The sequence below is a fragment of the Diospyros lotus genome, chromosome 11 (genome assembly GCF_014633365.1).
Source record: "Diospyros lotus cultivar Yz01 chromosome 11, ASM1463336v1, whole genome shotgun sequence".
NCBI classification, from domain to species: Eukaryota; Viridiplantae; Streptophyta; class Magnoliopsida; order Ericales; family Ebenaceae; genus Diospyros; species Diospyros lotus.
Genome location: NC_068348.1, coordinates 3,354,514 through 3,378,129, shown reverse-complemented (window position 1 = coordinate 3,378,129; position 23,616 = coordinate 3,354,514). Strand labels below are relative to the sequence as shown.

At 34.6% G+C, this 23,616-nt stretch overlaps 1 pseudogene; it reads right to left on the bottom strand.

The window, feature by feature from the left end:
- Positions 1–815: 815 nt before the first annotated feature.
- LOC127813274 (serine carboxypeptidase-like 18) overlaps positions 816–23,616 on the bottom strand; it is a 132,532-nt pseudogene continuing 109,731 nt past the window's right edge.

Sequence of the window (23,616 nt, the reverse complement as noted above, 5' to 3'; positions counted from 1 at the left end):
ACTTACTTGAGTGCCAACCTTGTTTTTCATTCCTGGATGAAACATATTGCTATTGATTTCCATTTTGTTCGAGATTAGGTCACCAACACCAAGCTCCATGTGTCCCATCTTCATGCTGCTAATCAACTTGCTAATTGTCTCACAAAGCTTCTGCCTCACCAGCCTTTTCTTCGACAACGCTACAAGATTGGTATTTGTTGTGGTACCCCAATCTTGGGGGGCATACTAGCACAAATATCTCAACTTCCTAAACAGATCCTTCATATAAAGTTATCTAAATATTTTTTGAATATGTTTTTGAATTTCTATCTTTGTAGATAACTGTTACACTATTTGTTGTTGTTGATATTGTTAGTTTCCTACTTTCAAGGCCTTGTTATCTCTATCACATGTATGTATATATATATATATAAGCTTAATCAAGAAACATATAGTAATTCTTATTCAACTCATCAAACCTTTTTAAAATTTTCTCCCTTCATCGCCTAAATCCACCAATTAAGGGTTTCCCTGGCTTCCAAGGCTTAAGTTTAGGTCGAATAATGGTTTGAAACCCCTATTAGAGGGCCTTGTGCCTTGCATCACGACTCACCCACTCACAAAATGGCGATTCACTATTATTTTCGTCTAATCCTCTCATTTCTTCTTCCTTAAGCCTTTCATTGGATCCTAATTGCCCTATGGCCTTGCTCTTAGCCAACAACGATGATCGCCCATGCATAGGTAGTGTCAACAACAAAGTTAAAATATTAGAATGCTTGTGTTGATAATTAACACGTCAAATGAGAATAATTCATAATAACATGATAACTCATTAACTAACGTAAATTAATCTTACAATTTCAGATAACTAGTCGCATCACATACTGAAATTTTAATTATTAAGTTGTAAAACATACACGAGACATATCTCAAATCCTAGCACAACACTTATTCATTGCCAAATGACAAAAAGAGAGGAACACAATTAATCATTAAGGAACAATGTTGGCTAATTAAAGAGGATAGAAATGAATCCATTTGTCAAATATGTGATAGCATTTCCTCCTTTGGAATTCTGGAGCTGGGTGACCTGCCCCCTGTTCAAGTTCAAACCAACATACAGCCCGAAATGAATCTTTATTCTTTTAAAAAAATATTAATGAAATTGAAATAAAGTTTGTTAATTAATTTTCTTACTTTAACAGTTGCATATGTCAAATAGTACCCGTTGTCGTGAAATTTTTCTGTGTATCTACATTCATTAACGAGATTAATCGCTTAGTATTACTTATACTAGATCAGGTGTGACCCGTGTTATATATATATATATATGTGTGTGTGTGTGTGTGTGTGTAAATGAATATTATATTATTTACCCTGCGACTTGGCCATCCAAAAACCATGGTCGCCAGTAATTAACAGTCGTTAGGTTCAGAAATTTGAATAATCATATCACGGTCGCCCCTGCCAAGTGAAAATTAAAGAAGATACCAAGTGTTAGCCAAGCCACCTCACATCTTTAAAATTATGTGTCATAATTTTAAATTTTGAATCATATTTATTTCTTATCATTTATAACTAGGGAACATTGAGAAAAGGTAAAATTTTTAAGTTATCCCTAAAAAGTAACAAATCTCTTATCATGATGTGTTCCTATTGACAAGAAATGAAACAATGACACGTGTTCTTATATCGGACCTAAACCCAAGACAAAAGTCAATGAATTCAATTCTCAGATATTAATTTTGGGGGATTTAAGAGATATTTGATAAATTTGATGAAATAAATTCTCCATCAATTGGAACTACTAAGCTTGAGAGTCTCAAACGTAACACTAAATATCCCATTTCATTGAGTCTATCTCAAAAGGCAAAGACCCCTATAGCTAAAAGCATTTGAATTCAACTCATCTTTATTCACTATTCTCAAGTGCCACTTTTTTGACTTAGTGTTGAGGCTAGATCAAAAGACCCAATCTCACCTCCTTTTACATATGCTCACATCAAAACAACTCTTAATGATGGATCCTAACATTTAATGAAAGTAAAAAAAAACAAGAAATGCTATAAACAACAAATCTAGGTTCTTTTCCATTTCATAAGGCCAAAAAAAACAAGGAATAATGTGAGTTACAGATTGATAAGAATTTGAAATGCTTGCAAGTAATGGTGTGCAAACGGTCGGTTTAATTACCAAACTAATCGAAATTTAATAATTGAAAAACTGAACTGCTGTACAAAAACGAATAGAATTAATCGAGTAAACCCAAAAACCAAACTAACTAAAAATAGAAAAAAAAGATTTTTTTTTTAAAAAAATCAAACTAATTGAATAAACCAAACAAATCAAAAAAAGAAAAAGAAAATAACCAAACTAATTTTCAATCTTATTGTTGCCACAAGCAACCAGTGATTCCAATGATCAGAACTATTTTTGGATTCCCCCAATTGCGATGGTTCATATATCTAAAAATGAGTTTGATCTAATGGTTGATTTTTTGTAGTTCTAAAAATTAATTTTATTGTCCACGAGGGATTCAGACAATCGGAATTGACCATCAAATTAGCCTTGACTTAGCGACCAACATACCTGAAAATTAAAAGAATTTAACAATTGAATTTCAGTAGATCTAGGTTTTAATATAGAATACCTACCCACAAGAAGGTCACCGAAAAACTTACCGAAAGGGTTGAAGCCCATATGCCATAAATCACTGAAGGAAACAGAGGCGGCGTTTGAGGTGATGGTGGCTGCCCAGGTGGCATCAATGGGCGAGCATGGTGGTGTAAATTGTGTGATGAAGCTAATGGCTTGCAATAGGAGGAAGAGTCAGAGTCGATATCGGCATCGACATAGGAGGGAGCAATGGGATTAGTTAGGGATGGTAATGGGAGACAAAGGGGAAGGCAGAAGGACCGAAGCATCGGTTCGGTTATTCCGCCGTTTTGTTTGTTCTTCTTCTTTTATACTAGGTTGAAAATGATGTCATTTTATAATTTCGGTTGATTTGGTTATTTCTAACCCAAAAACCAAACCAATACTAAAAAACTAAAATTTCTAAAAAAAACAAACAAAATTGAATTTTCACAAAAATCGAATTGAACTAAAAATTTTGATCTAGTTATTTTGATTAGATCAAAACTTTGCACACCCTTACTTGCAAGGTAAACAAATATAGATATAAAATGCTCAACGAAACAAGGCCTAACCACCAACAATCCAAGGCTAAAACGCATATAGAGGATTGAACCACCCTCTAGTCTATCATCTAAAAATGGGTAAATAGCATAAATGGTCATTGAACAGGCATTCAGATACAAAAAGATTACTGAACTTCAATTTGTAAACAAAATGTCACTGGATTTTTATTTAGTAAACAATTCCATAATTGCCATCAATTAACATTAAAAAAGGTTAACGAGATGTTGATATAACTAATAAAATTGACGAGTAAACAATACAAATAGTCATTGAACTTTGTGTTGATTAAAGTCCAAAAACATCAACATTTCGTTAGTATTTTTTAATGGTAATTGATGGTAGTTATGAAATTATATATTAAATTAAAATTCAGTGATCTTTTTATATCTTAGTGCAAAGTTTAGTGAAAATTTATATCATTTAGTCTAATAAAACTACCACAACAAAACCTAATAATACGTACCGTGGATGATACAAACTCACATAAACTGAGAAGATATGAAAGCTTACGTGGCTACAATCACTTGTAAAGCTAACTTCTTTAGCTCTTCATGAACAGGGACAACGTTCGGTATGTCGTTTGAGTATGATAAGCTCTCATTGCATCTACTCCAATACGGTACAGTTCCCTAATTCCACATAATACCCATTGATTCATCAATTCTAACATTTTTTCGTCGCTATAAATAATATTTTTTTTGCAAAAATAGACATAACTGTAGGTGTAAAGAGAGCATTTTAGTGTTATAAATCAATGTCAATAAAATGAATTTTCAAAATATCGACAAAAATAGTACCTTTCGCACATGTAAAGCTTTTTGTATAGCATCCTCGTTTGCCCAGGCATAGACGAATATGTACTTATAGGTCTATAAGAGGCATAACAAACGAGTTAATTTCTAAGCACATCCATTCTGTACAAGCGCATTTTTATGTTTAACTTAAGTATAGATTACATCAAAACCCATGCAATTGGCTATCATTGGTTGTTTTTTATTTTTATTTTTATTTTTATTTTTTCTAAAATTAAAGGAGAGAGCAAAAGAATAAAGGATAAAGTAGTTATTTTGTTCATTTGTTTAACAGAAAACTAGGTTATTACTATAAATCTCAAAGGTGATTATTGCAATTTTTTTACTTGAAGTTAGATAAATTATACCCAGACTCCATGGTTTGAGACATTTGAAATGAGATCTTTTGTAGTTTAAAAATATATTTGAAGATCCTTATAACTTACCTTTTCTACTCGCACATCTCATCCTAAGACATTTTTAAATTTCTATGGTTCAAAAATTCTTTTACAAATTTCTGTGAGTTAATATTTTTACTCGAAAACCTTGTCGAGAGATATTTTTAAACCATACAAAGGAGGTGTGACTTATGAGCAAAAACATAAACCACAAAAACATCTAGGTACTTAATTCTTTTATGCTATAGGTGGCTTCTATACAAATAGTCCAAATCACAAGAAATCTTAAGTGTAATTTTCTCTGTAAAATTTACACAATAAAAAAATAAAAACGAATTAAACTATAACCACTAAACACCTTCAAGGTGGGCGTTTATTAAAACCTTTATTAAAACATTTCTCTAATCCATGGGTGTGTATATATATATATATATATCTTTTTATTTATCTCGCTTCAAAATAAAAATTAACTATATTAACAACATTTAAATTCATAACCCTTAAACAATAACAGGCTTTTAAAATAATTCTATCACTATATCAAGACTCACGTATAGCATAGAAAATCCCTCTAATATATATATATATATATATATATAGAGAGAGAGAGAGAGAGAGAGAGAGAGAGAGAGAGAGTAGTTACTGGACATGGGTGGTTTGAGAAGCGTGGACGAGAGGAAAGGAAATGAGAAAGGGCACGATGATGGTGTTCTTCAACTTGAAGTGATCTTCTTTCTGCGGTTTCTCCTAATGGATCACTTTGAGTTTGAGGAGACAATGTTTGACAGTTGGGCAGCAAAATGTCAGCAATAAACACACCTTTTGTGCACTGTCAATTCCAACATCAACAATTAATTAGTGGATATATATATGATATATATTTATACATTATGGGTCCTAATTAAGATTCTTGATCCCATTCGCATGAAGAATCATTATCGATATATCATTTGTTGGTGAATGCATGGCATAAGTAATATTCAAGAAGAAGAAGAAGAAGAGATGATGTATATATTCAGGGGCAGATTTAAGGGGGGGGGGGGGGGGGGATTTTTTAGGCCCCCAAATTTATTAAGCATAGTTCTGAAATATTAGGCAGTCCCTCCCTAGCTTTATTAATGGCTTATGGATCTGGGGGCCAACCCTCCCCCAGATCTGTTTCTAGATCCGTCCCTGTATATATTGCAGCTAAGCAATTAGTTCCAACCCTTGTTATCTCCGCCATGGCTGTCGTACAAGCTGTGTTTGTTGGGTCTGCACTTGTGTAGCTCTCATTGCAAGCCCTCTTCGCGTTCTGCAAAATGTATTCATTAAGGGGTAAATTATAAAATAACAAAAATGAATATCTCATTTTTTATTTTAAACCTAATTTTTAATTTTATTAATTGGGTATATATCATTTTATTTAATTTTAATTCTAGATTACCATTTATTATCATTATATTTTATCGTTAATTGCTGAGATGACCAACTATGATTCATTCACTACAAAAAAAATAAAAAAAAATGCTTTTAGTGATGGAAAAAATTTGTCGCTAAATGTCTAAAATTCTATCACTAAAATTTTAGAACGGATTTTTAGGTCCATCGCTAATTAGAGACTGAAAATATCTGTTCTAAATTAGTCATAGAATCAGTCACATTTTTGTTTTAGAAAGGGGAAAAAAAGTCTTAGAGACTGAAAAATTACGTCGCTAATAGCAATGGAACTCAATTATGTTGCTATTTCGTCACTAATAACAAGTGCACATATTGTTAGGATTTTCAACGATAAATCCTAATTAGTTTTGAAGATTATTTCTTATTCCTAATATTGGTTTCTTGTTTAATATATAATCCTATTTCATAGTCAATTGTTAATTGTTACTAGGCAAGGAAACTTTAGTCTTGACAAATAAGGAAATTAGTCTATAAATAGGATGTTTGGCTTGTTATTCAAGGTGAGCAAATCACTTGTGAGAGACCAGTGAGAGCTAAGAATTGGGTGCAATTGGGACTTGGTTTTAGAGAGAGAATATTGGGCTTTATAGTTGTAAATTTTACTGCATAGTGATATATTTTTTTTTTTGTCGTCTTGACGGTTGTGGTTTTTCCCTTTTTTGGGTTGTCCATGTAAAAATCCTTTGTGTTTGAGTGTGATTGGATATTTTATTTTTCATCTTATTTTTTTTCCTTCAACAAGTGGTATCAGAGCTTTGATTATTGGTCGCCTAGTACGTAAAGGATATGCCAAGCATGATGAAGTTTAATTTTAAAAAGTTTGATGGGAAGATCAATTTTGGCTTGTGGCAAATACAAGTCAAGGATATCTTGATCCAATGCGGGTTACACAAGGTGTTGAAAGGCAAACCAACTCCTAAAGGCTCTGGAAAATCTAGTAGATCAAGTATGGCAAATGGCTCCAAAGATTGTGACGTTGGAAGTTCGTCTCTCAATTTTGTGGGAGATGAAGATGTTCTCTAAAGAGATGGATGCATCCTTATGGCATGTCGCTAGACCACCAAAGTTGCCATGAAAGAGGATGTGATACTTTTAGCAGGTCCACAGAGTTTACACACGGGCATTGGATTGGTGGTGATGCAAGGTGTGTGTTGGAGAGAATGTCGATGGCTGAAGAGCTCCCAATGAGACCAAGCATGGGGGTTACACCATAGTTTTTTAGCAAGGTACATTTTGACATTGTGCCATGAAAATCTTAAGACGGTATGCGCCTATGTAATGACTCGAATTTAGTGATGTAATATTTTATTTTGTCTCGAGATTGTGTGGGTTAGTCATGAGGTGCAATAAGTTGTTTTTGGCGATTATTAGTTAAATGTTGGGTCTAATTGGAATACCTGAATGGGTCTAGTTGGAATACTTGAATGTATATAAAGTTATATTTGAATTGGAGCTTAGATATTCGGGTGGATGGTGATATATTTGGATAAGGTGGTGTTTTTGGGAGGGATCCAGATGTGGCATGGGAGTATTTGGATAGGAGGTGTGCTAGTTGTGTGTGATATCCGAATGAGGGTGTTATATATCTAGATAACTTTCTATTTATGTGTGGTATTTGGATAAGAGAAAGAGTGTTTGGATGCCCTAGGCTTGTCTTGTGTCTAATATTCGAATGGGGTAAGTTATATCCGGATGTGCCTTGGCATTATGTCTTGCATTCGAATATGGCATGGGATGCATTCGGATGAAGGATAAGTCATTCGAATTCGAATGGGAGCATGGAGGCCTTCGGATATGAGGTAAGTCATTTGAATGGGAGGTCTTGTCATTCAGATGAGAAGGATTCTAATTTGGATGAGTTTTTGTGAGTGTGATTAGAATCCTACAGTGAGTGATTTGAATGTCCCATGTTTCAGCATTGCGGTTACCACTTTCTAGCCTGATGTCGACCTTGATTCAGCTCGAATCTCTCAAAACTCAAAAATGAAAGTTGTATATCTTTCTCTTGTTTTTTCATAACATCTTGAATCACCTCAATTGGAGTTCAGACGAGAGAGTTATGCCCGGAATTCAAAAGGGTGTTGAATCTATCCAGAATTTTTGTTTTTCATTTAAAGCCTCTCATATTTGAATACAGGCCTAGGCATCCGGATATCTTCTTAATCCAGCAAATGCGTGTTTCTGGGAACAAGTTCCCAAGCCATTTTCTCAACCTCGATTCTTCTAGATTACATGTCAGAGGACTTTTCCTCCATGCTCCCCATGTGTTTAAGCCCATTATTCTTTGTCTCTTGCCTTTGCCTATATATCAGAGGGAATGTTAAGGGAAGAAAATTGGTAGAAAGTTGGCCAAGAATAGTGAGGAAGAAGAAGAAGAGAAAGAAGAAGAAGAGGTTGGGCTTAGCTTCTGGAATTGGCTTCATTCTCTTTGTTTATCAACTATGCGTATATAGGTTACGAGTCATTCTTGCTAGCCTTGTTGGGATGTTGAGGTGGACTTTCTCTCAAGTTCTAGTCGGTGTCTCAAAGGATTAATTAGGGTTTTTGTAGTAACATGGTGCAAGCCGAGAGGAGTCCGTATTTCCTTATCTTTTTCGTTGTGGTTTTAACAGGGTATATATGTTTTTATGAACTGGTGGTTCTATGAGGTGATAGTTACATGAGCTTTGTCCTTTGGGTTATTTTGATTGTGGGTCACATATTGAGCATGCTGATCACTATGGATTGAAATTTGTTAGCCTTATATGTTCATTATTAAGCCTTGTTTGGACTCGTTCAAATGGGGTCTCATTGTCAGGTAACCTAGGCTATAACATAAACATGAACTGGAAAAAGGATTACAATGGGTATGTTGTCCAGGGCCTATGAGTAAAATAAATGGTGTTATGACAAATGCATGCAGAGAAGGGTCATCTTTATTCTGGAAATGGTTTGATGTTGTAAATTGACTTTTGAGGTTAACCTTAAATATTGGCCAGTATAGTTGTGAGTATTGAGTCATCGTTGTGGTTTGGGAGGGTTTGTTCGCTCTCCTCTCTCCTTATGGAATGAAGCTAGGCTCAGTTGGGTAGTTCCCAGCCTAGGCATTGTTATAGGGCTGGTTACCGGGTTCTCTATTGAGGTTATGACACTGTGTTATTCATTTAAAAGCATGCATAACTGGGGGATATGCATTTGGGGGTTTCCATGAGATTTGTGTGCTTGGCCACGGGCATAATGCATTATATGTGTCTTCTTATTGGGGTGAGCAAGGCTTAATGCATGGCTTATGGGGGCTATGTATCATTGTTTATGCTCATTATGCCTCTGTATCATATTTAGACATGAGCACGACATTGTATGTGATTTCCTATATGGGCGAGCAAGGCTTGATGCATGGCTTATGGGGGCTATGTATCATCATTTATGCTCATATGCCACTGCATTATATTTGTTCATTGCATGGTTACTGATGCCGTGTGTGTGTGTGTGTGTGGATGTATTTTGGACATTCTAGCGTGTTGGGCGAGCTTCAGTGATATTTTACTCTTGTGTTTGGTTTTGATGATGAAAAACAAAATCAATTTATTCCCTAAGATAGAGATTTGCACAAACAAGCTTTTAGATCTAAAAGAATCTCCTAAATGATTTCACCAAATTGGTTTTGAATAATTGAATAGTGGATGTTTTTATCTTTAATATAATTTTTCTAAGTCTGGAAGATTAGTGCATTATAAGGAGATATATAAGAAAATGTTTTCATTTTGAAAAATTATCTCCTGGTATTTTGATAGATGGTATTCATTGTTGTTAAAACGATTTTTAATAAATTTTTCAATAAATAGAATGTATGTATTTTGAGAGTGGTAAACTTGTTAAATCTCGAATTTGTACTAAAACCAAAATTTCATTTTCTTATGGTTATGGATTTTGATTTTTTGGATATTTTTATTGAATCTAAATAGGGAATACTTTCTTATTTACATTTTTGTATTAAAGTAAAAAGAAGGTAAAATATAAATTAAAGAAAATGAGGACATTTACATTTATGTAAATATGTTGTAATATATTGTACCTTCTAAGTCTTCATCTGTTGACTTAGTGCCTTCAAACTGTCGACTAACCCTTCCATTTGTTAACTACATGCTTTCATTCTGTCACCTATCTCCTTCAATCTATCGACTATGTGCCATGTATCTATCGACTACGCCTAAGCATCTGTCGACTATGTGCCATGTATCTATCGACTACGCCTAAGCATCTGTCGACTATGTGTTGATCTGTCGACTATTATGTTGGTTCTGTCGACTACTAAAATCATTCTGTTGACTATTTGTGTGTTTGATGTTATAAATTTTCTTCATATTTTTTATTTGTCGACTATGGGTATGATTATGTCGACTATGTCTTATTTTGTTACTTGATTCTGTCGACTATCCACTCTCTTATGTCGACTATCTCTTTTCGCAGAAACTTGTAACGGTTAGTTTTTTCAAATCTCTAACGACTCAAAAACGGTTAGTTCTGGCAAAGCTCTTGGGATGCATATAAATACAAGTCATGGATGAACTTGAGAAGGCTAATGGATGGAAACAAATTGATCTAGAGATTACAAATCAGTTTATTCGAGATTTACAAGAGTCTGTGCTTTCATTGTTATATTCTTCTCTCCAAGGTTTCATTCTATCATTGTAAATCTATTCTTAAGCCTTGTTTTCATTGTGAGAGAACTTGTAACTAAGAATGTTAACTCTTAGCTTCTTTCTTTCATTTGTATCACTTTCATTTTCCTAGCTTGATATGCTAGAGGACTTGCTCGATGAAGCAAGAGATTGAAATTCCTAGCTAAGTGCTAGAGGGCTTGCTTGTATAAGCAAGAGGTTTTTAATTTCCTAGTCTTGGACTAGAGGGCCTACTTGGTTAAGTATGAGGTTTTAGTAGATTATTTGCAAAATCTTTAAGTGAGGAGCTAAGGTAGTGGATTAGGTTTAGGTTAAGCCGAACCACTATAAATCTTTGTGTTCTCTTGTGCTTGTGTATCTTTATCTTTCCAAGCATTTGTTTATTCCTCACTTGATTCACAAATTTATCTTTCTTGATTTACATTTGTCATTTTATATGCTTTATGTTTTAAATCACTAAAACCTCAATTTGTATCAAAAAGCTTTTCAAGTACAAAATTATTTTTAAAATAACCAATTCACCCCCTCTCTTGATGTGTGCCATAGCACCTCCTGGTCTAACATTCAGCTCCAGTTAAAGCTTCAATTCTAGTTATAGAGACGGGTGTTTGTCGCTCCCACCCGAGTGAGCTTCGACTCGAGATTCAGGTACAACTGCATTTTAGGGCAGTAACAGGTTTGTGATAGGACTTAGGTGCTATGTGTCTTATGTGGGCCCCAAGGACCAGTATGTGCATATTTTATTATATAGTGTTTCTATATATATTTGTCATGTAACTCATGGACATGGGATGGATGATTGGTTGTCATGCTTTGCATGCGTTTTACACTTGGGTGTGATTTTTTCTTTAGCTTCTATACTCTTATTAGCCTTTCCTTCCTTATATGCTTGCTGAGTCTTATGACTCACTCTTGCTTATTTTCATTTTAGGTAAGGGCAAAGCTTAGTATGGGGGCGAGGCTAGCGGTCTTGAGCTATCCTGATAGGTGGTGTACAGGGTAGTCCTAGTAGATCCTGGTTTGGTGTGTACCTTGTGATTTTGTGCCATGGATGTTTAGCACTTGAGTGCTTGGCACGATTTATTTTTGTACGTGTATATATATATACACCATGTAACCCGGTGACTACTTGTCTTTTGTATGCATGCCTAGGATGTGAGTTATGCTTCCGCATCTATTTCTTATGCATGAATATGGATAATCCTAGTTAAGCATGCAAGGTAGGTCAGGGTGATTTGTATTTTGTTTTCTTTAGCCCTCGTAGGGCTCTGGCTCGGGTTTTTCGGCTTGGCTGGGGTATCCGGGTAAGGGTCTCACAACCTAAGTGGTTGTTCCTTTTATGGTGAGGTATGATTGTAATACCCGAAAATTTATATTAAAAGTGTTTTAGAAATCTTTTGGGTCAAAATGCAATTAGTCATACTTTCGAGCCAATGTGTAAATTCCAAAACATAAACGAAAAGGTAAGTGACCATACCTAGATGAAACTTGGAGGGTTAAAATGCCCAAAGAATCATGGGTTGTCAAAAACAAGAGATTCACAAAGGTTTGGAGTCGAAATTATGCGATTAGGGGCATTCAGGCCAAAGTGCAGAATCTAGAATCTATCAGAGGGTGGTCAAAACAAGGGTTTTTCTAGACTTTCAAGGGTGTAGTAAGACATCCTAAACTTGTGGGGTCTAATGGAATAAGTGGAAAGTCTAGGGTTTGAGAGATAAGGGAAAAAATATAAAATATCAAAATTGAGGGATGAAAGTGAAATTAATGAAAATTAGGTGTGAAACCTGCAAATCACCAGCCAACTTTGTGGCGGACGTTGGTGGGACTTCCAAGGGGTACCAGGATGCTCGCCAAGCCATGATGGATCGAATGGGCATGGCCATTGGCCGAGATCGACGGTGTGATGACGGGAATCAATTTTTAAAGAAAATTAGAAACTGGCCAAAAATTTTGAGGGAATTTCATCGCCATTTAGCTTGATTCGAGGCTTAGGGTATAGGGAAGCTTATGTATAGTCGAAAATTCGATGGAAATTGGGTATAAATAGGGTTCTTGAGGCCGAGGGTTTCATTCAAAAATTGAAGGCAAATCGGAGAGTTTTAGCAAGAATAGAGTGTTGAGAGCATAAGGCTTTTGTTCTTTGAGTGCTAGGGAGCATTTCTGGAGAATTTGGGAGGATTTGGCATAGGTTTTAAGCGGTTTTAGAAAGCTTGCCGGAAAATCGGGCCTCACTAGAGCCGCACCTGCAATCGGCCTTTAAGGGCTTTTTTGGTGAGTGTTTCGACCAACTAAGGGCACCCCTAGGATCGCCTCGACGAGTACTTCAAGTCCTTGTAACTTGTTTGACCGTTGGAAGCCGTCGTCGGAGAAGAAGACCGGAGAAAACAAGGCACGTGGCCAACACGAGCGGACTTCACTCGCAAGCCACTCGCTCAGCGCGTGAGGCATAGGTTTTGTCCGAAATTAATTTTATAATTTTTGTAAAATTATTTTAGGAATATTGTGTAAAAATATTTGGTGAAATTGGATGTTAGGTATTTATTATGAATTTTCTAAGGGAATGATGGTTACAAAAAATAGAAAAAAAAAAGGAAATTATGGAAGAAATTAAGAAAACCATAAATATTGATTTTCTTGGGTAATTATTGGCCAGGAAAGGACCACTATAAATGTTGGGGTTTTACATGTTAATCGAGGTCGACATATTTTTTGAGAAACGCGTCCAAATACTATCCAAGGTAAGTGAGTAATAATTTCAAAATCTAGTATGATTTATGGGGGTAGTTCGACCAAGGTTTACTTTATGGTTTCATTTCAAGGTGGTGATTTATACGTGGTTATGCTGCCTTCTTGTTTTTAAGCATACTATCCATATCAAGTTATTTTTCACGTGATACATCAACTGGATATGATTTGTGAAATTGCATGGCAAGTGGTTTTTGTTACATTATTATATTGAAATCATGTCATAGTTCGGTGGGACGGGATGGGGTCTTCTTGAGAATGGAGCAAGGTTAATCTCTGTTGATCGGATGACGATGTTAGGCACCCAGAGATTAAGTATGTCGCAGTAAAGTCAATCCCAACGGTGTGTGGAATGGACCGGTGGGACTGGATGGAGTCTTCTTGAGAATGGGATAAGGTTAATCTCTATTGATCGGGTGACGATGTTGGGCACCCAAAAATTAAGTATATCGCGGCAAGGTCAATCCCAAATGTGTGTGGAATGGATTTTCCACGGAAGGTTGAGTATGCCAAGGAGATTTCTCAAAGTTAACATGTCGTATTGTTTTTGTTTATGTCTTGCTTATATTAGTTTCATGCATTCTATAAAACTATTTTATGTCCCAACACTTAGATGATTCAGCATCTAATCTGGGTTTTATCCCTAGAACATTCAACGTTCCAGATGAGGGTCACAACATAAATGAAGATGTCATCGGATAGAGTTGAGGAAGTATGAGCGTGTTAGATGATATATATATATATGTTTTCTTTCAGTTATGTAATCCTTATTTTGTTTGGAAGATAGTTTGTTTAAACGATTATAATATCTTATGATGTTAGGCTTCGTTATTTCTGCTGCGTGAGGTTATGCTTTGTTTAGTTTAGGTTGGTCTTAATAATACAAAGGCTGGATTGGGGTTCTGAGATTTTGTTAGCATGTGAAGATTGTTCTTTGAAAATACTACGTGTGTATGGATCTTATGTATTGGCGAAAATCTCAGTAATTCCTTATAGTTGCATGCCCGACAAGGCGGGGTGTTACAATGGTGATTTTAGTGATAGAGATCATGGTGATTATCGATAGTAGATAATCATGGTTGTCATTGAAGAATGGACGCATGTTTTTAGGAATTCTCGTTGAGGTGTTGTTTGTTAGGATTTTCAGCGAGAAATCTTAATTAGTTTTGAAGATTATTTCATATTCCTAATATTGGTTTTATGTTTAGTGTGTAGTCTTATTTCATAGTCAGTTGTTAATTGTTGCTAGGCAAAAAAATCTTAGTCTTGACGAACAAGGAAACTAGTCTATAAATAGGATATTTGGCTTGTTATTTGAGGTGAGTAAATCACTTCTGAGAGACTAGTGAGAGCTAGGAATTGGGTGTAATTGGGACTTGGGTTTAGAGAGAGAATATTGGATTTTATAATTGTAAACTTTACTAGATAGTGATATTTTTTCTCTGTCGTCCTAATGATTGTGGATTTTTTTTTTCTTTTTTGGGTTTTTCATGTAAAAATCCCTTGTGTTTGAGTGTGATTGAATCTTTTGTTTCTTATCTTATATTTTTTCCTTCAACACACGTCACTCGGTAATAAAGCCCACGCGCGACACGACGTGAGGCTCATGCCCGCGCATATAGCTTATCCTTTTTTTAGAAAAACGGTGCTTCCCTTGCAACTCGAATCTAGAACCTAGCATGATTGAATGCCCTAATATGGTTCGTTTTGCCAGGGGACTATTAACCCAATCAGTTACTTATTTGCCCCTAACTTATATTTAAACTATTTTTTTCTACTCTCTATAATAAAATCCAACTTTCCTTTGCCTCTTGGTCTTACAAGCTAATAATTAAATTATTATTAAATAATTATATGTTAAAAATATTAATTATTTTATTACAAAATAAAAAACTCTTAATATAGAGTTAAGAGATTAAAAAGTTTCCATCTCTAAACTCATATGCTTTTACATATGCTAGAATCGGACTGCACGATCAAAATGAAGATGTGGTAGACATTAAGAATATGTATCTGTGAATTATTTTGATTTATTATGCAGCAATTTGACAATAGAAGAATTAACTCAAATTTCATTCAAATTAATCAATTTGACATTTCGGTTTTATATTTCGATTTTGGTTTATTTTAATGACAATTTTTGTAGATTACCTAAATTTAGTGGTATCTTTTAAAAAGCAGTTAATTATATACCATATTAATGCAAGACTGAACTTAAAATTAAATAGACAAAAATTCAAAAAAATCTTCCACTTTAATTTATTTATAATAAACTTTCAATTTTAACAATTGCATACTTTAACTTTCAAATTTGCATCATTTTATAATGCAATTAAATACAAACTAACTACCGTTGTTTCGGTCGATCGATAGATTGAATAGTTTTCTGATTCAACCCAACATTCCAATCTTATTTCCTTTAAAGACTCTTCGAGTATATCTGATTTATCCTATCATATTATATTTAAATGTTCAATAAAAGTAAAATAGAATTAAAATATATGGGACGGTTAAATTATTGGACCGGTGATATAGCCTCATGGCCAAACGGTCCAAGTTAGGACCCTTACTTCCAGTTGGTTCTGGGTTGGAATCCCCTTGAAAGCACCATTTTATTCTGTCTTTGAGGTCAAGTTACTTCCGTCTCCAACCCATTCCCATCTCTGATAGGGAAAAATACGTATAGAGACGGAAATTTTTTCTTAAAAAATTCAAAAACACCTAATTTTTTAGTTTCTAAATTAGAGACGCCTAATTTTCATCTCTAAATTTATCTCTAAAACTTTTTTCTAGTTTTATCTCCATATCGTCTCTAATAAGGGATGAAAAAAATTTCCCTCAAAATCTATTTTTAGAATCGTTTTTTTTTTTTTTTTTTGTAGCAATTAAGATAAATTGATCTTTGTTGAGCCAAATTGCTCCAATCAACCTATTGTGTTTTTTGATATTTAACAAAATATAATTTTAATAAAACTATTTTCGGTATATTTAAATCCTATAATGGAATTTTGATATGTCTTATAGTGGAAAATATATTTTAAGTATTATAGTATGTTGTGTATCAAAATGATTCAAGAAATGTTATTTTTCTAAATTTGAAAGATTAGCGCATTATAAGGGATCATATAAGAAAATATTTTCATTTTGAAAAACTATCTTTTGGTATTTTGATAGCTAATATTCATTGTTGTTAAAATAATTTTTAATGAATTTTTCAAGAAATAGAATGTATGTATTTTAGAAGTGGTAAAATCGCTAAATCCCAAATTTGTACTAAAATTAAAATTCTATTTTCTTATTGGTATGGATTTTAATTTTTTAGATACTTTTATTGAATCCAAATATAAGTACTTTCTTATTTACATTTATGTATTAAAGTAAATGGAAAGTAAAATATAAATTAAAGAAAATGTGGATATTCGACTGTGGGTTATAATGCACACATGCAATGGATTGTATCATCAAACAAATCTAATTTTTCTTAAAATTTGGACTGAGAGTTGACTCCCGGTTAGGGACAGTCGACTCTGGGTTTATGCATAGTCGAGATAGTCGAGAACAGGTTTTGACCAGTAGACTAGGAGTCGACTGTGGGTGTCACAGAGTCGACTGTCAGTTAGAATAGTCGACTTCCAAACTCCAATGGTCGGATTTTTCTAACCATTACAGATCCGTTGAAAGCTCAAGTATATATATCAAGAAGAGTTTTTTGGAGAAGGCTAATGCTCTATCAAGATCTATCATTCTAAAGCACACAAAAACTCTCAAGCAACCATTTCAAGAAATTTAAGGCTCAAGCTTAAAGTCAAATCTTTGGAGCCCAAGGCAAAAGAGATATTCTCCCCAAGTATGGTAAAAATTGTATCATTATATTTGTTTATTTTTCTTGAATATTTTCATTGTACTTATATTCATATTTGTCCAAGATTGTTGGATTTAGGATTGCATTATATTTGCTTTAATTGTGGATTGTGAATGGCCTCTTAGAGCCCAAGTAATCTAGGTGTATTGTCGTAACAGTTTTCGGGGTGAGTTAAGGAGAAAATCTTAGTATTGTGTAAAAGTTTCCTAGGTGAACTTGTTGAAAAACTTATGTGTGATTATAGTGGAACCTCAAGTGTTGGATTGACCTTCAGAAAGTGGACATAATTAGTGTTAGAGACGCCAAACTACTATATATCTTGTGTTAATATTGTGATTATTTGTGTATTTATATTGCTATTACTCCTAAACAACATATCTATTTATAACAAGTATTTTCTTTGTATAAAAAACTCAAGAGTTTTTAAAAGGCAAGAATTCAATTAAATAAGTTTTTAATACTCAATTCACCCCTTTTGAGTGGTCATTATGTGTTAAGGGACCAACAATCTTTTTGCACGTTATTAATTAGAATCAAATATAATTACTAGAGACAAAATGATATATATCTCTAAATATAATATTATGTGCCCCTAAACCATTCAATATATGTCTCTAATAATAATAATGTACCACTAAAAGTATAATTAGTGACTCTAGCAAATACATTAGATTACCTTATTTGCTATATGTGCACCCTATATGCTTGCATTTTCAATTGTATCTTTAGTGACAGTTGTTATTATTAGAGTTGCCTAAGAAATCATTTGGAATCATTTAATTAATTTTCATCTCTAATAACTAAATTTACTTCCTTTCCAAAGACAAATTTGTTAAAGTGACTTGGTCAATTAATACACAAATATTAGATCAATAGAAAGAACTTTACTCGTCAACTAAAATTGTGTAAACTTAGTCTCCTCATTGATTAATTAAGTTATCTAACATAATTTGTCACATTAGTAATTGATGTATTATGGGAAAAATGGGCAAAATTGATGTATTATAGACAAAAACTCATTAAAAAATAAAATAAAGTCCAAAAGTGCAAAATAAAAAATTTTTAGGCTAAAAATATGTAAAATCCCCTTTGATTGGGAGGAAGGGGGGGTGGTTCCCAAATAAAGTAAAAATAGGATAACTTTGATATTTGAAAATTTCTCTATGAGTTTTGTAAAAAAGATAAACATTATTCATAAAAATCATAATTCTAATGGATAATGGAATATCAGGACAAGCATTATTTGTAAGAATCCTAATTCTAGTAGATCCTAGAATGTCAAAATAGACACTATCCATAATAATCATAATTCTAGTTGATCTCGAAATGTTAGGATAAACGTTATCCATAAAAATCATAATTCCAGTGAACTTCAAAATATTAGAATAAATATTATCTGAAATAATTCTAATACTAGGAGATTTGAGAAAACTCAGTATTCCTCTACAAATAAATGACCTCTCATTCCAAAAGAGGTATGACTTTAATATTAGTTTTAATACAACATTTGTGTTTTTAGTCTCTGACTTAAGTATCTAAGAGTTTGTGTGGAGACTTCCTTGCGCCCTCTAATTATTCTCCTTCTTGCAAAATTTAAACGGATGACATTTCAAGTTAATAAATTCATTATTGTGTTTGTGCAACAACGCTAATCAACTGCAATGGTACTAAAACAAATTCTAGGATAGGAATGAAATCATAAATTACAAATATATCCAAATTAATAAAATTTAAAGTAATGGTTAGATCATAATTTTTTTTAGCAATTTACCCTCCTTAAACAACATTAATCACTACATTCTCATGAAGCTAATACAAAGTTCTAAACTATGATTGGTTTTCTATCATGAAGATGATTATTATTTAAGGTAACGTTTGTTAAAATAAGCAACATAAGGTTGTATCAAGATTAACTTATAATGCTTTTCAAATAAGATATGAATTTTTATCAGACTGTTTGTTAATTTTTTTAAAATATATTAAGCATATGAGTCATTTTTTCTTATCTGTAAAATATCAGATAAATTTATCTAGAAGGAGAGAGAGAAAAAAATTTCTAAACATATCCAAATAAGAAGTCATATGACTTCTTTTTAGTGTATTCTTAGATAAATTTAACAAACACAATAAAAAATATTTTTATTTATAATATTTTTTATATCCAATTTTTTTCAATCTATATTTGAATTAACAAATACTACTTAAAGAAAAAATTAATTAATTAATAAGAATAGAAAAGGGTTTAAATACCTCATAGATCTCATCAGAAATAAGGGCCATCCTGTGAGCAAAGTCTACTCTCGAGTTCGCATCCATTATAAGGTAAGTGGCAGGGCTCCCAAGAAACATCCCCTGGCAACAACAGTATTATATATTTTCATAATTAATTATTAATTGCTTCATGACATTTTCGTCCTCACACTGTAAAGATGAACGTACCTTGAGGTTCATGTATGGCTTGCCACCATTTTTATTACCTGGAAGAACATCAAACAAAAGGATCTTATTTTTCATCAAAAAATATATATATATAAATATATATAGTATATATGTACTTGTGTGTGAGGTTACCATCTGCAATTTCCTTAGTGATCAATGGAATCGTTATCCCTGAATAAGAGTCTCCCGTCACAAATAATGGAACTTTGAGATATTGTGGGTTTTCTTCAAGCCACTGAAAACGATGATTAATAGTTTAACGTAACATGACAAAGGTCATAAGTTCAAAATGTATTGTCGACTTGGTATTTAAATTATTGCACATAATTGAACTACTTATAAATAAAATCTAACTACAAATAAAAAAATATTAAAAATAAAATAATAACATAAAAGATAAAATTAACTCGCCTTTATGAGAAATTCATACGATTGCTTTGTTGATTTTGAGTCAGATGATGGCCAGCCCTTCAATGTTCTTGAATAGGAAAATCCAGCACCCACCGGTTGATCCAGAAATATGATGCTGGCAGTCTGAAAAAGAATAATAATTTAAAAAAAAATTATGATTAATTAATCATAATATTTTAAAATAACCCCATATAAAATAATATTCCATTATATAAATATGAATTACTATCTCATTTTTGTGTTTTCTTGCCCATTGATTGATCAAGAAATATTAGGGGTGAGCACTCCGAACCGACTGAAATGTTGAAATCGAACATATAATGACCCTATTTATCTATGATTTAATGTCAATTTGTGAGTTTGAGATATTAGGTAAAAGATTTTAAATTTAATGCATTTTTGAATGAGTAAGTAATAGCAAATATCTGAAAGTTTTGGAATTTAAGTATAATATTGAAAATTGAGAGTAGGATTCCCGTAAATATAAAATATGCATAATAATAAGTGAGAAAGATTGTGGGTCAGGTGAACGCGCGTGCACGCGAGGGTAGTGGTCTTCTGTTCAAATCCACATGCGAGCAAGGAAGGAGAAAAGGGCTGGTTTTTTTTCCAGCGAAGCCAGGCGCCAAATGGCGTTGTTTTTGGTGTCGCATGGTCATGCTAGGTGCACACTGGCCGCACCACACAGGCCTTGCTGTAGCTAACACCAAGTAGCCTATTGCACCAAATGGCGCAATTTCGTGCTGGCACGTGGTATTTTTTGGCCACCACCTGCTTTGCCCAAGCTTATAAATAGCGGGGGGAGGGGGGCTAGGAAGAAATTGAGAAATAGGAAAGGAAGGCAGCCAATTAAGTAGAAAATCCAAACAGTGCAATTAAGATAAATGTAAAATTAATTAGAATTACATAGAAGGTAGTTTTGATAATATTTAATTTAAATATTTTTTTTATCTTTTGAATCTTAATTTTATTAAGAAGAGACTTGAGCTGAGCCGGTGATAGCTCTAGTATAGTGAGAGATTTAAAAACAAAAATCTAAAGTAAGTTCCTATCACCCTTTTTTCGTTTGGCTAGCTCCTTATCCTTTTATGTAAGTTCTCCTCCTTTCCATGAAAGTTCTTATACTCTTTGATTGTTCGGTCAATTGGTTCTTAGTCAGTCTATGATTTACATTTAAAAATCCTTATTCTTGGACATTTGCTTAATTTTATAGGGTTTCAATCACCCTATATTTCTTTGTGGAATGATGCCTAACTAAGCGAGAATATGTTCCTAGCTAGATGGAATTGGAGGTGGTGTTTGTATGCTTATAGCTTTATTTTATTATTGCATGGGTTATGGGTGGTTAGCATTTGGGGGTTCATGTGTTGAATATGAAAGGGCATGAGCATGAGCATGCTAGTGTGTCGGGGGTGTGCATGTAGAAAGTATTTGCATGACATCTGTATTCCTACGTGGGCGTAGCATGACTTGATGCATGGCTTATGAGAGTTGTATATCATCATCAATACTGCAACAGCCTTGCATCCTTGTATGTTGGATTGCACGGTTACTATTGCGCACGACGGATTTATCTGCGGGATGTACATCTATAGGCTCGGGTGACGAGAGGACTGTCTCGAGGGAGCTTTGGCTCAATTGTTGTGAGAGCTTTGGGCTCGGGATCATTTGGGTCCGGATATGTTAGATAGTTCATGGTTGCATGCAGGTTGGTATGGAAGCTTGGATGCTAGTTTGTGTCTTATGTAAGGGCCCTCGATTCAATATGTGTGTATTATTGCATGTGTTATTGTGTAGTCTGAGTTGTGGTTCATGGCACGATATGTGTGCGGAATATGGGCAAGGTAGTCTCTAACCTTGTTACCTTTTGTTTCCTTGTACTTACTAAGTCTTGTGACTCGCTCTTCCTCTCCATCATTCCAAGTAAGGGAAAAGCGGAGATTGAGGGTTGTGTTTAATCTGACAGGGTAGAGTGTGTATAGGGCAATCCTAACCGAAAACCCTTTGAAGAGTTGTCGTTCTTAGGTGCGGGAGGATGTCATTTTATTCTTTTTGTTGTTGTGTATGGTAGTACCCTAGCGACTGGCTAGAGGTTCTTGTTGCGTATACTCTCCTCCATACTTGACAACTCATCTATGTATATTATGCTTCCGTTGTGCTTTTGTGCTTCTTTTTCTCTTCTCTACGGACTCTACCTTGGCTTCCTTGGCTTAAGGGTTGCTGGGATGGGGTTCCTTACAATCTTGTATCAAAGCCAGGTTGGGATGAGTCAGTACCTATACACATAGGCATGTCGAGTTGAGTTAGGATGTTTAGCGTCAGTTGTGAGTTCTTGATAGGAGTTTGTATCCTAAGCCTTGAATTGTGTAGGAATAATGAGCGTGCGACGAGGACTCAGACAACCACCTTTTCGAGGTCTAGGTCGGGCTACCCCAATGCCGAAATTGCCTCAAGACCATGGTGAGGACCATCGATAGGATGTCTCCGATATGTAAAGGACGTTGGCGGGTATTTTGCAAGCTATTGATGTGTTCGTTACCAACCAAATAAGGTTAGATCGCAATAATAATGATGGAAGTCAAGCCTTTATGGCTCAAGGGATTGATGGTAGCCCTGGCGGGGGGGGGGGGGGGGGGCACTCTTGAAGAATTTCATAGCATTGCGACCACTTGAGTTGCATGGGGGGTCGGATGTTTCTAGGGCAGAGAACTAATTGTCATTGGTGGAGAAGCACCTACGGACTATGGGTTGGGTTGCATCGATGCTCAAAAGGTGCAGCTTGTGCCTTTCTTTTGCGAGGTGAACGGTGGTGGGAGACTGTCAAGTAACGGTTTACAGGTTGAGAGTCATCGTGGGCGGAATTCTTGGACATCTTCTATGAGACTTATATCCCAGCTTGAGTACGGGATTAACAAACCTATGAATTCATCGAGTTAATGCAAAGGAATCAGACATTGGCCCAGTATGAGACTGAGTTTATCTCTTTGGCACGGTACGCACTAGAGCTAGTGAAGCCAGAAGAGAAGAAGGCCAGCAAGTTCCAGAAAGGCTTGAGAGCAGATATTCGACATACATTAGCTGGGGCTCGGATCACAAATTATCCTATTGTGGGACAGCAAGCCTACGTGATTAAGCAAGACCATAATGAATTGAGGAGTGAACGGGTACCAAGCAGAGGAATAGGAAATAATAGCAAGAAGGGGAAATGGGGAGTAGACTCTGGTAAAAGAAAATGAGGTTTCTATTAGTGTGGGCAGTTAGGATATGTGCGGAGGGATTGTCCATAATTTCCTAATATGGCACTTGATAGGGAGATCATCTGCTACCATTGTGGGCAGAAAGGGCATAGGGAAAATATGTGTACATGACCACCATAGTTTGGGGGTCAGGAGTCAGGAGGATCGGGGCAGATATTTACTCAATGACCGACGATGCCCAAGATACAAGGAACACCTCCACCATTACTACTACAAGTGCCGTAGTGCCCCATTACTACGGACAAGCCACATGTTTAGGGGCGAGTATTTGCTTTGATTACAACTGAGGCTAAAGGATAGAACATCACAATGCAAGGTATTCTTATTTTATATGGCCATAATGTTGTGTACTTTTTGATACAGAGTTTACGCACTCTTTCATAGCATTACATGTGGAGCACTATGTACCCATTCCTTTGAGTCCATTGT